The sequence below is a fragment of the Apodemus sylvaticus genome, chromosome 6 (assembly GCF_947179515.1).
Source record: "Apodemus sylvaticus chromosome 6, mApoSyl1.1, whole genome shotgun sequence".
Taxonomy (NCBI): Eukaryota; Metazoa; Chordata; class Mammalia; order Rodentia; family Muridae; genus Apodemus; species Apodemus sylvaticus.
This window is the reverse complement of record NC_067477.1, coordinates 61,313,904-61,328,337: the sequence shown is the minus strand read 5'-3', so window position 1 is coordinate 61,328,337 and position 14,434 is coordinate 61,313,904. Positions and strand designations below refer to the sequence as shown.

The 14,434-nt window shown below is 40.7% G+C and overlaps 1 pseudogene; it reads left to right on the top strand.

The window, feature by feature from the left end:
• LOC127687926 (homeobox protein NANOG-like) overlaps window positions 1-9,007 on the top strand; it is an 86,466-nt pseudogene extending 77,459 nt beyond the window's left edge.
• Window positions 9,008-14,434: the final 5,427 nt, after the last annotated feature.

Sequence of the window (14,434 nt, the reverse complement as noted above, 5' to 3'; positions counted from 1 at the left end):
TCAACATTGCACTTTCCTCAATGAACCGATCAGGAAAACAGAAACTAAACAGGGACACAATGAAACTAATTCAGGCTTTGGACCAATTAGATTTAACAGATATATAGAGAACATTCTATCCTAAAGCAAAAGAATATACCTTTTTCTCAGCAACTCATGGTACCTTCTCCAAAATCAACCATATAATTGGTCACAAGACAGACCTCAACAAATATAAGAAGATAGAACTAATCCCATGCCTCCTCTCAGATCACTATGGAGTAAAAGTGGTCTTCAATAGCAACAAAAACAACAGAAAACCCACATACACGTGGAAACTGAACAATATTCTACTCAATGATACCTTGGTCAAGGAAGAAATAAAGAAAGAAATTAAAGACTTTTTAGAACATAATGAAAATGAACATACAACATACCCAAATCTATGGGACACAATGAAAGCAGTGCTAAGAGGAAAACTCATAGTCCTGAGTGCCTCCAAAAAGAAAATGGAGAGAGCATACACTAACAGCTTAATGACATACCTGAAAGCCCTGGAACAAAAAGAAGCTATTTCACCCAGGAGGAGTAGAAGGCAGGAAATCATCAAACTCGAGGCCGAAATCAATCAAGTACAAACAAAGAGAACCATACAAAGAATCAACAAAACCAGGAGCTGGTTCTTTGAGAAAATCAACAAGATAGATAAACCCTTAGCCAGACTAACCAAAGGGCACAGAGACAGTATCCAGATTAACAAACTTAGAAATGAAAAGGGAGATATAACAACAGAACCTGAGGAAATTCAAAAAATCATTAGATCCTACTACAAAAGCCTATACTCAACACAATTGGAGAATCGGGAGGAAATGGACAGTTTCCTAGACAGATATCCGACACCAAAACTAAATCAGGATCAAATAGATCAACTAAACAGTCCCATAACACCTGAAGAAATAAAAAGGGTCATAGGACGTCTCCCAACCAAAAAAAGCACGGGACCAGATGGCTTCAGTGCAGAGTTCTACCAGACCTTCATAGAAGACCTAACACCAATACTCTTCAAACTTTTCCACAAAATAGAAACAGAAGAAACTCTACCCAACTCGTCCTATGAAGCCACAATTACACTGATACCAAAACCACACAAAGATCCAACAAAGAAAGAGAACTTCAGGCCAATTTATCTTATGAATATTGATGCAAGAATAATTAATAAAATTCTTGCCAACCGAATCCAAGAACACATCGAAACGATCATCCACCATGATCAAGTAGGCTTAATCCCAGGGTTGCAGGGATGGTTCAATATAAGGAAATCCATCAATGCTATCCATTATATAAACAAACTCAAAGAAAAAAAATACATATGATCATCTCATTCGATGCAGAAAAAGCATTTGACAAAATCCAGCATCCTTTCATGCTAAAAGGATTGGAAAGAACAGAATTCAAGGCCCATACCTAAACATCATTAAAGCAATATACAGCAAACTGGTAGCCAACATCAAACTAAATGGAGAGAAACTTGAAACAATCCCACTAAAATCAGGGACTAGACAAGGCTGTCCTCTCTCTCCATATCTTTTCAATATATTACTTGAAGTTCTAGCTAGAGCAATTAGACAAAATAAGGAGATTAAGGGGATACAAATTGGAAAGGAAGAAGTCAAATTATCACTATTTGCAGATGACATGATAGTCTACTTAAGTTACCCGAAAACCTCCACCAGAGAACAATTGATAAACAACTTCAGCAGAGTGGCTGGTTATAAAATCAACTCAAGCAAATCAGTTGCCTTCCTATACTCAAAGGATAAGCAGGCTGAGAAAGAAGTTAGGGAAATGACACCCTTCAAAATAGCCACAAACAATAAAAAGTATCTTGGTGTGACTCTAACCAAACAAGTGAAAGATCTATATGACAAGAACTTCAGGTCTCTGAAGAAAGAAATCGAAGAAGACCTCAGAAAATGGAAAAATCTGCCATGCTCGTGGTTTGGCAGGATTAATATAGTTAAAATGGTCATCTTGCCAAAAGCGATCTACAGATTCAATGCAATCCCCATTAAAATCCCAACTCAGTTCTTCACAGAGTTAGAAAAAGCAATTCTCAAATTCATCTGGAATAACAAAAAACCCAGGATAATTAAAACTATTCTCAACAACAAAAGAAATTCTGGGGGAATCAGTATCCCTGACTTCAAGCAATACTAAAGAGCAATAGTGTTAAAAACTGCATGGTATTGGCCCAGTGAAAGACAAGTGGACCAATGGAATAGAATTGAAGATCCAGAAATGAATCCACACACCTATGGTCACTTGATCTTTGACAAAAGAGCCAAAAACATCCAGTGGAAAAAAGATAGCCTTTTCAACAAATATTGCTGGTTCAATTGGAGGTCAGCATGCAGAAGAATGTGAATTGATCCATTCTTATCTCCATGTACTAAACTTTACTCCAAGTGGATCAAGGACCTCCATGTAAAACCAGACACACTGAAATTAATAGAAAAGAAACTGGGAAGACCCTTGAGGACATGGGCACAGGGGAAAGGTTCCTGAACAGATCACCAATAGCTTATTCTCTAAGATCAAGAATTGACAAATGGGACCTCATAAAATTACAATGTTTCTGTAAGGCAAAGGACACTGTTAAAAGGACAAAACGGCAACCATCAAATTGGGAAAGGATATTCACCAACCCCACATCTCATAGAGGACTAATATCCAATATATACAAAGAACTCAAGAAGTTAGACCCCAGGGAACCAAATAACCCTATTAAAAATGGGGTACAGATCTAAACAAAGAATTTTCACCTGAAGAAATTTGGGTGGCCGAGAGGCACCTTAAGAAGTGCTCAACATCATTAGTCATTAGGGAAATGCAGATCAAAACAACCCTGAGATTTCACCTTACACCAGTCAGAATGGCTAAGGTCAAAAACTCAGGAGACAGCAGGTGTTGGCGAGGATGTGGAGAAAGAGGAACACTCCTCCACTGCTGGTGGGGCTGTAAGATGGTACAACCACTTTGGAAATCAGTCTGGAGGTTCCTCAGAAAACTGGACATGAGACTTCCGGAGGACCCTGCTATACCTCTCCTGGGCATATACCCAAAGGATTCCCCAACATGCAATAAAGACATATGCTCCATTATGTTCATAGCAGCTTTATTTATAATAGCCAGAAGCTGGAAAGAACCCATATACCCCTCAAAGGAGGAATGGATACAGAAAATGTGGTATATTTACACAATGGAATACTACTCAGCAATTAGAAACAATGAATTTGCAAAATTTTTAGGCAAATGGTTTGATCTGGAAAATATCATCCTAAGTGAGGTAACCCAATCACAAAAGAATACACATGGAATGCAATCTCTGATAAGTGGATTTTAATTAGCCTAGAAGCCCTGAATACCCAAGGCACAAATTGCATAGCAAATGACACCCATGAAGAAATATGGAGAGGGTCCTGATCCTGGGAAGGATTGATCTAGCATTGGAGGGGAATATAAGGACAGAGAAAAAGGAGGGAAGTGATTGGAGAAGGGATGGAGAGAAGAAGGTTTATGGGACATATGGGGAGGGGGGATGCGGGAAATGGGAAATCATTTGGAATGTAAACAAAGAATATAGAAAATAAAAATATTAAAAAAAGAAGGAGGAGAAATTATAATCAGAATGTTATATTAAAATCTATTTCCAATAAAAAGAAAAAAGATAAAAAAATAAAATAAAATTATGTCACTAAAATATTTCCAAATACTTGAGCCTTATGCAAACCAAAATAATTTTTCTGTCTTCTTGTTGATGATTTCTGAATATGCAGATTGTAGAGGGCTGAAGGCTGGGCTGGTAATAGAAATTTCTTAAGTAAAGACAACAATAAAATTTGACATACTAGTTGTCTTAATCTTATTAAAGATTTCTCTCTGTCATTTAAATCTATTTGGTCATAGATTGCCTGTGATTGATCTTTCTTCAAGACTTGGAATCAGTTTATATAAACCCTGGTATTACTTAATGAATAAAATTTATGGAAATAAAAGTTTATTGTAATATTTTGTTGGCATTTCTATTCTGTCTCAGCACCCATCTTGAAGTAAATATTTTTCAAGAAACAACCTTGCTTACCCATAAGGAGTCCTTATTTGTTAGACTTTTGTAATGACATTGTAGCATCACTGTCACAGTCAGTTGACTGACAGGGCTTGCATGGTCATGGAAGGGCCATCATGATACAGTTCCTGCACCAGGAACATGACCAGCAGGGTCTGTGTTGACATGAGTGTTGATTGATGCACATTGTTTGTATAATAATGTACATCATTTATTTATGTTCCTCCTTTGAGAAATATTCTCCCTGCCAAGGTAAATGACTCATGATAATTAGAAGCAATAGGCTTTGGGATGCAAGGGTGTGGTTAATGTTTAAATGGTAAACTCTGTGACTTTCAGGACAGCCCTTAAGGCTATGGAAAAGAACTCTGAAAACATTAGTTCTAGAATATGTGATTTCTCAGTTAGGCAAAAATATAAGGATGCCATATGAATTGTATGAGGGGCTTCACTAGCCAAAAGCAGCAAAGGTGGCTGAACTAATGAGCCAGTTGGTCTGAAAGATACAAAATCAGGCAGATTTCAAATTCAAGGTCAGTCTGCAACAGAGTGAATTTAGGCCCAGGTTTGGTGGGATTGTGCTCAGAGCTGGATCTCACCCAGTTAGCTTACTGTCTGTTTCACAAAGTCAGGTAGATCTCTGAATCTATTTGCTCTGTTTAAAAAAAGTATTTGCTGTCTTTTTTAAAAAGACACAATGTGGATTCATGGGATAATCAAAAGGGAACCTGGGGTAATGATTGAATTGATATGAAAACAAAAAGACTGGGCTTTGGTCTGCAGTTGCTGAGCCACCTAGACAGCTGTCTAGATAGCTGTCTCAAGAACACAAAGCTACCCCCCCTCAGTTCTTCATCCCCCACTACCATATTTTTATTCAATTTCCTGACCCTCTGCACCTCTCAGATGCCAGGGAAGTGAGAGGTTCTCAGGACCCAAAGGGGATGACATTAGCTGTAATACCCAACAAAGGGGGAGATAAAACCTTTAGAAAAAGAAAAAGAAAAAGAACACAGAACTGTCAGTTTTCACCCCATCATTGACTTCCAGGGGTTTCTTCTGCCACTCCCAAACATCCTTTCTGCAGGATCCCCCTCTAAGCCAAGGCTGTTCATTGGCAGATGACACTTCCAATTTTACTTATTTTGCTATCTCCATTGCTATTTTTGCTATTACTGCTTCCTCCAATGAGAGACGAACTTGAAATTAGATGTTTCCCAAACTACTGATAATGTATTTTTATATAAATTTTATGTATTTTATGTAACTGATTGTTAGGTTGGCTGATGTAAAAAGTCTCTGTTGTGCCAGGACATTTTCTTTAACTCCAAAAGAGCACTCAGGATCTAGTAGCTCAGGGTCTTTTTATTCAACTTCAAGCTTGAGCCATACTACCTTTGCTGACACAGTAGAATGGCAGGGGAGTGTGTAGCCCTGAGCCTAGTTTCAAGCAAACAAGCTAAGGAGTTTCTAGCCTGTTACACATTTGATTGAAGGACCATTATGGCCTTTAACATAATTGGTTGTTGCTGGGAGCCAAAACATAAACTTACTTTTTGCTTTTCTCCTGACTGGTAGTTGTTAGGAAGTGAAGCCAGGGGCAGCCTTGTAGCCTGGAGGTGTAGATTTGTTGGTGATTGACCTGGAAACTGGTAGTAAACTCCAGCTTGTGGGCAAGTAAACTGGAAACTGGTGTTAAGTGCCAGTTTGTTAGTTAACTCGAGTTCAACAATAGGTCAGGTTCTCTAAGATGGAGTTTGAACCCAAAATATCTTGTCTCTCAACATATATATGTTTGGGGGCTCTGGAATTGCTACATACACCAACCTTAGCTAAGCAAGAATAGTTTAATGAACACACACCATTATACTGGACATCAAGGACCACAAGAAGATAAAAACCTAATTGTGGCACTACTCTGCTCTCAGATTAGACTTTTTATTAAAAAAATAAAAACAAAAAAGCAGGTTCAAAAGTTTAAAGGGCAAGTAAGGTAGCAGTTGCTTCCTAGGCTATGTATTATCAGCTAAGCTTTAAACTGATTAGTCCTGAATAAGTTGTATGGGGTATTGAACAGGGGAATTTCAGAACACTGAGATAACAGAGCATGAGTATTATCATCATAGCTTTTTGGCTTATTTGTACCATTTTTCAGTGTCAGGCACCAAAACCTAAGTGAGCTTATATGTAGATGCTGTCTGGTGGTCAGTTCTGATTCAAGATATTTTAGACATAACAGTTCGTATTGATCTTTTATTTGATGGATCCTATACAAAGCTCTGTCGAATTCCATAAGATTAGCAAACCTCATACAGAACATTCAGAACATACAAAACAGGCTACATGGTCAGCATAGTCTCCAGCTATAGTTTTTTGAGGAGGTCGAAGGGAGGAGGAGGCAACCCATAACAATGCATACCTATGGATACCATAGGACAATTGGTAGGGTTGCTTCTCTCTTTCTGCCATGTGGGTTCTAGGGCTTGACTACAGGACACTAGACTTGCCAGCAACCACTTTCAACCAGTGAACCATCTTGTGTCCCATCAACATACATTACAGCTGCTTTAGTGTTGTTTGTTGGTTTATTTCCTCCCCTGAATCACTGCCTTCTCAATTTCATCATGAAGAATGAATTACTTCTGGAAAGTTGAGCCTGTACAGATTCATTAGCATCAACTCTATATAGCTGTGACTGCCTCACGAAATATAGTTCTAAAATTAAAAGAAATTAAATCTCAATTCTAGGACATGGCTTGTGAGTCCCACATTCATGGTTATAGTCTAGAGCAAAGATGCTATGGTTCCTTATATACAAGGGTAGCTGTGAAGAAAAGGAGACATGTTTCCAAGGCTTATATCCTTCTTTCTTTGTCTCTTTTAAAACATCATAAATCAAGATGCTTATGTGAAGACATAAGAAGATTTATTACTTATCATCCTAACTCTAGAGAATGAAGAAGAATGAAGATGAGGGCCCAGCAACACTCTTAGGATTCTGGACAAGATTTGAGCAATTTGAAAAACAGACTTAACCAATAGAACTTGGCTTTCTGTGGCAGAATACAGAAAAAAGCACAGGGGAACAGATAATGAAGTTGGTAGCACTGGAGCAGCATGTTCTGCCCATGGAACTCCAGACACAGGACCTAGACCATTGTCTAGAGAAGGAAGAAGGAACAATACCACATAAAAATAAAATATGAACAGGAAGACTACTCTGGAGTCAGTTCTTTTCAGTGGATGTTAGAAGTGGTGTAAGGAAATGGTATCTTAAGAAGAAGAAGCACAGGGCTGGAGAGATGGCTCAGTGGTTAAGCACTGACTGCTCTTACCAAGGTCCTGAGTTCAAATCCCAGCAACCACATGGTGGCTCACAACCACATCTGTAATGAGACCTGACACCCTCTTCTGGTTGTCTGAAGACAGATACAGTGTAAAAGTGTAAATATATATAACAATAAAATAAATCATAAAAAATGAAACAGGAAGAAGAAGGAGGAGGGGGAGAGGGAGAGGAAAAGGAAGAAGGAGGAAGAAGAAGAAGGTAAGGAAGAGGGAGAGGAAGAGGAAGAGGAAGGAGGAGAAGGAGAGGAAGAGGGAGAGGAAGAAGAAGGAGAGGAAGAGGATGGAGAAGAAGAAGGAGAAGGAGGAGAGGGAGAGGAAGAGGAAGGAAGAGAGGGAGAGGGAGAAGACCAGGGAGAGGGAGAGGGAGAAGATGAGGGAGAAGAAGAAGGAGGAGGAGGAGGAGGAGGAGGAGGAGGAGGAGGAGGAGGAGGAGGAGGAGGAGGAGAAGGAGAAGGAGAAGGAGAAGGAGAAGGAGAAGGAGAAGGAGAAGGAGAAGGAGAAGGAGAAGGAGAAGAGAAAGGAGAAGGAGAAGAGAAAGAAGAAGAAGAAGAAGAAGAAGAAGAAGAAGAAGAAGAAGAAGAAGAAGAAGAAGAAGAAGAAGAAGAAGAAGAAGAAGAAGAAGAAGAAGAAGAAGAAGAAGAAGCAGCTTGAGGTGGAAGGAGCGAGCCAAGGCACTGGGACCTACCATTTACATCTAGAGCCTTGAGCCATTGGCCTTCTGATAGTCTTGCTCTTTTGTGGGAAGACTAAGGCTCACTTCATTATTGTTTACAAATGTCTGCTACTGAGATGCTCCGCACAGATTGCCTCTCCTCTCCTTTCCTCTGTCAACCTACCTCTTCAAGACAGCCCCGATTCTTCTATCAATCTCAAACTAAAGCTATCTAGTCCTGAGGCTAATGAGGGCCCCGAGAAGAAGGGAGAAACCAAGGTCCTCACCATGAAGCAGAAAATGAGGACCGTGTTCTCTCAGGCCCAGTTATGTGCACTCAAGAACAAGTTTCAGAGGCAGAGGTACCTCAGGCTCCAGCAGATGCAAGAATTCTCTTTCATTCTGAGACAGGTATAAGCAGGTTAAGATATGGTTCCAAAATCAAAGAATTAAGTGCAAGCAGTGGCAGAAAACCAAGAGTTGAGGACTAGCAAAGGTCTGACTCAGAAGGGCTCAGTGCCAGTGGAGTATCCCAGCATCAATTGCAGCTATGCCCAAGGATATCTGGAGAATGCATCTGGAAGCCTTCCAATATGGGGGGCAGCCAGACTTGGACCAAGCTAACTTTGAGCATCCAGGCCTGGACCACTCAGTCCTGGTGTACTCAGGCCTGGAACAGCCAGATTTGCAGCTCTGCTCTGCTCCCTAACTTCTGGGAAGACTCTCTGCGGCCTTAAGTGCAGTTGCACCAAACGTTCTCAGCCAGTGATTTGGAGGTGAATTTGGAAACCACTAGGGAAAGCCATGCTCATTTTAGTACCCCACAAGCCTTGGGATTATTCCTGAACTACTCTTGGAATTCCCCAGTTGAAATAGGACACTTACAGGACAACTGGGCTTAAAGTCAGGGCAAGGCCAGGTTCCTTCTTTCTTCTATAGATTTTCGTACTTTTTTAAAATTACCATTTGTTTTTATTTGTTTGCCTGTTTATCAAGACAGGGTTTCTTTGTGTAGCTCTGATTGTCCCAGAACTAGCTCTGTAGACCAGGTTGACTTCAAACTCTGAGATCTATCTACCTTTGCCTCCTGAATGCTAGAACTAAAGAATTTCCAAAGATTTTCATACTATTTCAATTTTTTAAATTATTATTTGGTTTTCTTTTTCAAGACAGGGTTTCTCTGTGTATCTCTGGTTGTCCTGGAACTAGCTCTATAGAGCAGATTGGCCTTGAACTTTGAGATCTGCCTACCTTTGCCTCCTGAATGCTGAAACTAAAGATTTTCCAAAGATTTTCATACTGTTTTAATAATTTTAAGTTATTATTTAGTTTTCTTTTCCAAGACAGGGTTTCTCTGTCTATCTCTTGCCCTGGAACTAGCTCTATATACCACACTGATCTCAAACTCAGAGATATCCTACCTCTGCCTCCTGAATGCTAGGACTAAAGATTTTCCAAAGATTCCATATTATTTTTATTTTTTAAATTATTATTTGTCTTTTTGTTTATCATGACAGGGTATCTGGGTATAGCTCTGGTTGCCCTGGGACTAGCGTTGTAGACCAGGCTGGCTTGCACCTTCCCTCCCAGAGACCTGCCTGCCTTTCCTTCCTGAATGCTTGGACTAAGAAGGTATACCACCACCACCTAGCCTATTGTTTTTATTTTTATTTTGGTGCCAGAGAGTAAACCTAGGACTTTGAACATTCTAGGCACCATGTTGATGATTAGTGTGTTTGTCCTAGTTGTATAATGTGTGTGTGTGAGTGAGTGAGTGTGTATGTGTGTGTGTGTGTGTGTGTGTGTGTGTTGTGCAGGAGATTTAACAATGGGCTTTGGGTATAGTGAACAGTACCCTTTACTGCCCCATGTACTTACCCACCTTTACCCACTGCAACCTACATTTGTCTTTTTTTTAATTTTTTTTAGAAGGTTGGGTCTTGATGTATACTGTGTGTTATTTTGAGGGGTGAGGCTTCAAAATATAGAAACTATAAAGATTCATTCAAATATGGTGGCTACTTTCAAGAATGAACAGGAGTATCACGAGTTTGAGGCTAGCTTATATATAAGTTCAAGACAAGACTATACTATGTTTAAATAGTAAGACAGCATCTCAACAGAATAAAACTAAAGTCTGGACAATATAAAACTAAATTCTCAACAAAATAACACTAAAGCATCAACAAAACAATACTAAACCTTTGTGTGAAGGAGGCTTTCCCCTAGACCATCAGGAAATTTCATCTGTTAAGGTGCTTTGATTTCCTCCATGTCTTTGGAGTTCCATCAAGAGTACAGGACATCTATGTCAATATCTGTAGAAAGATGTTTATATTTGACTGTATCATGATAAACCAATGCCAACCTGACTAGTTTAAGAAAAATAAAACACTAATATTACCTTTAAAAAATAAGAAGCTCAGAAATCAAAAGACTGAGATTAATGCTGTGTAAATCCAACTCAGTTGGGCATCCCAGACTTTCTGTAAGCAAACTAATGATGTTCAGATTAAAAATCGAGCAAAAATTCCAAAGCAGAAGACATCACAGCAGTAAAAGCTTATGAAAGCCCCCCCCCACACACACACACAAACCAGGAAACCAGAAAGATGGTTTTGAGAGGGAACAAAGAGTTCTTAAATAGGTAAAAAATAAGGTAATGACAGAAGGTAAAGATACAGCTGAAAGGGGAAAGAGGGCATGTTAGAAATCACTGGGAGAGGAAATAAGAACAGAAGAGAGTGACATGTACACAGGAAGAATCATGATAAAACCCAATGCTAACTTAAAAGAATAGTTTTTCAGATGACTGGAATCACCACAGGGTGAAAGCTCTGAAAAATCCATTATTCACTAGAATTTCTGTCCTTATGCAACACCAGAAAATTTATACTATAAAAATGCTTTAGGAATATCCTGAATGAGGGCGGCGGCAGCAGTGGCTGGTCCAGCTGAAGGGCCATCAGCAGTGGAACCAAGGCGACACAGGGTCCAGTTAGGCCCTGCGCCCACGACCACTGACCTTCGCTGACCAGCCGGGCGGCAAGCAGCTGCTGTTCTGCGGAGCCTTTCGCTGCACGGAAGCCACTTCAGAACTCGGCTTCCCGCCAGTCAGGAGAGACTCACCTCCATCTTGATTTCTGACTCCAGAGATCGGACAGACTGAGGTACACAAACATAATCCTAGGCCCAACACCGCAGGGGTCTGAGCCCGACGGGCGTTGGCCTGCACGGCTGTTCGGGTGGCCATCGGGGTGCCAACCCAGCCAGGAGGTTTTTTTGCCCTGGCCAGCGCACGCGCCGCCATTTTGCCTACAGGACCCAGAGTGCTCGGGAGGGCAGAGACGGCTAACAAGCATAGCCTGAGGCTAACAAAACGGGGGTCTAGGCCCCAAAAGGCACAGGACTGACCCCAAGAACTGGGCAGCTTGGTGGGCCATCTGTGTGTCAACCCAGGAGGTTGTTAGCACAATTGACTCTCCCGGTGCTTTCGGGGAGCGCGGACGCGCACGCCGGCCATCCGGGTCACCTGGCGGACCCAATTAACAGTCATAGCCCTAGGGGAACTTTGCTTGGACCTTGGCCTCCCAGGCTTTTGCCTGGACTCAGGGACTGGGCGGCCAGGCTAACCTAGTGTGCGCCAGCACGGTTGGGGAAATCGGCTGCCCAGCAGAGTGAGCGGAACACAGGGGAGGTCACAGCAGCATACACCTTCGGTGCTCCCTGGGGATGCACACGGGTTCCATCTGGTCCACAGACACAATCTGGGGCAAGGCCTCAGGCAGAAGCCCTCAGCTCAACTCTCTCTGCTTCAGATCAGCCTGGGCAGCCGCACCACATCTCCAGGTCCCTCAAGAGGCTAGTGGGGGCTTCCGGGCAGCCAGCTGGGAGAAGTCGGTGTGCTCCAATAAATCCTGCGGGCCCCAGCAGGAGCCTTCAGGTGCCTGCTTCGGGATCTGAACAGCCTGGACAACAGCACCCTGTCTACAGGCAGTGCAGGGTGTAAGCTGTGCACCAGAGGCCAACGGGGAAGGGGCAGCTTGCACTGGTGAGTCCAGCACTGACAAGACCAAGTAACACCAGTGAGAGCTAGATGGCAAAAGGCAAACACAGGAACTTCACTAACAGAAATCAAGGCAATATGGCAACATCTGAACCCAATTCTCCTCTACCAGCATGTCCTGGATACCCCATCACACCAGTAAAACAAGATTTGGATTTAAAATCACTGGTCATGATGCTGGTACAGGAACACATGAAGGACATACTTAAAGAAATTCAGGAGAAAATGGATCAAAAGTTAGAAGCCCTTGCAAGGGAAACACAAAAATCATTGAAAGAAATCCAGGAGAATACAAAAGCCAACAAGGAGGAAATGCAAAAAACACTTAAAGAAATACAGGAGAACTTTGGTCAACAGGCTGAGGTCATGAAAAACAAAACACAAAAATCTCTTAAAGAAATACAGGAGAACTTTGGTCAACAGGCTGAGCTCATGAAAGAAAAAACACAAAAATCTCTTAAAGAATTACAGGAAAGCACAAACAAGCAAGTGAAGGAGCTAAGCAAAACCATCCAGGATCTAAAATCAGAAGTAGAAACAACTAAGAAAACTCAAAAGGAGACAACTTTGGAGATAGAAAGCCTTGGGAAGAAATCAGGGGACAGAGATGCAAATATCAACAACAGAATACAAGAGATAGAAGAAAGAATCTCAGATGCTGAAGATTCCATAGAAACCATGGACTCAACAGTTAAAGAAAATGCAAAATGCAAAAAGCTTGTAACCCAAAATATCCAGGAAATCCAGGGCACAATGAGAAGACCAAACCTAAGGATTATAGGCATAGATGAGAGTGAAGATTTACAACTTAAAGGGCCAGCAAATATCTTCAATAAAATTATGGAAGAAAACTTCCCTAACCTAAAGAGAGAAATGCCCATGAATATACAAGAAGCCTACAGAACTCCAAACAGACTGGACCAGAACAGAAATACTTCCCGTCACATAATAATCAAAACACCAAATGTTCTAAACAAAGAAAGAATACTAAAGGCAGTAAGAGAAAAAGGCCAAGTAACATATAAAGGAAGACCTATCAGAATCACAGCAGACTTTTCACCTGAGACTAAGAAGGCTAGAAGGTCCTGGGCAGATCTCATGCAGACTCTAAGAGAACACAAATGCCAACCAAAACTACTATATCCAGCAAAACTCTCAATCACCATAGATGGAGAAACTAAGATATTTCACAACAAAACCAAGTTTACCCAATATCTATCCACAAACCCAGCCCTAAAAAGGATAATAGGAGGACAACACCAATACAAGGAGGGAAACTTCACCCTGGAAAAAGCAAGATAGTAACCTTTCATCAAACCCAAAAGAAGTTAAGCAATCAAATTTAAAAAATAACGTCAAAAATGATAGGAAGTAACAATCACTATTCCTTAATATCTCTTAACATCAATGGACTGAATGCCCCAATAAAAAGACACAGACTAACTGACTGGATACGCAAACAGGACCCTACATTTTGCTGCTTACAGGAAACACACCTCAGGGTCAAAGACAAACACTACCTTAGAGTAAAAGGCTGGAAGACAATTTTACAAGCAAATGGTCTCAGGAAACAAGCTGGAGTAGCCATTTTAATATCAGATAAAATTGACTTTCAACCCAAAGTCATCAAAAGAGACTCTGACGGACACTTCTTGCCGGTCAAAGGAAAAATCCAACAAGAAGAACTCTCAATCCTGAACATCTAAGCTCCAAATGCAGGGGCACCCTCATTCATAAAAGAAACTTTATTAAAACTCAAAGCACACATTGCACCTAACACAGTAATTGTGGGTGACTTCAACACTGCACTTTCCTCAATGGACCAATCAGGAAAACAGAAACTAAACAAGGACACAATGAAACTAATTGAAGCTTTGGACCAATTAGATTTAATTGATATATAAAGAACATTCTATCCTAAAACAAAAGAATATACCTTTTTTTCAGCACCTCATGGTACCTTCTCCAAAATCGACCATATAATTGGTCACAAGACAGACCTCAACAAATATAAGAAGATCGAACTAATCCCATGCCTCCTATCTGATCACTATGGAATAAAAGTGGTCTTCAATAGTAACAGAAACAATAGAAAACCCACATACACGTGGAAATTGAACAATACTCTACTCAATGATACCTTGGTCAAGGAAGAAATAAAGAAAGAAATTAAAGACTTTTTAGAACACAATGAAAATGAAAACACAACATACCCAAATCTATGGGAAACAATGAAAGCAGTGCTAAGAGGAAAACTCATAGC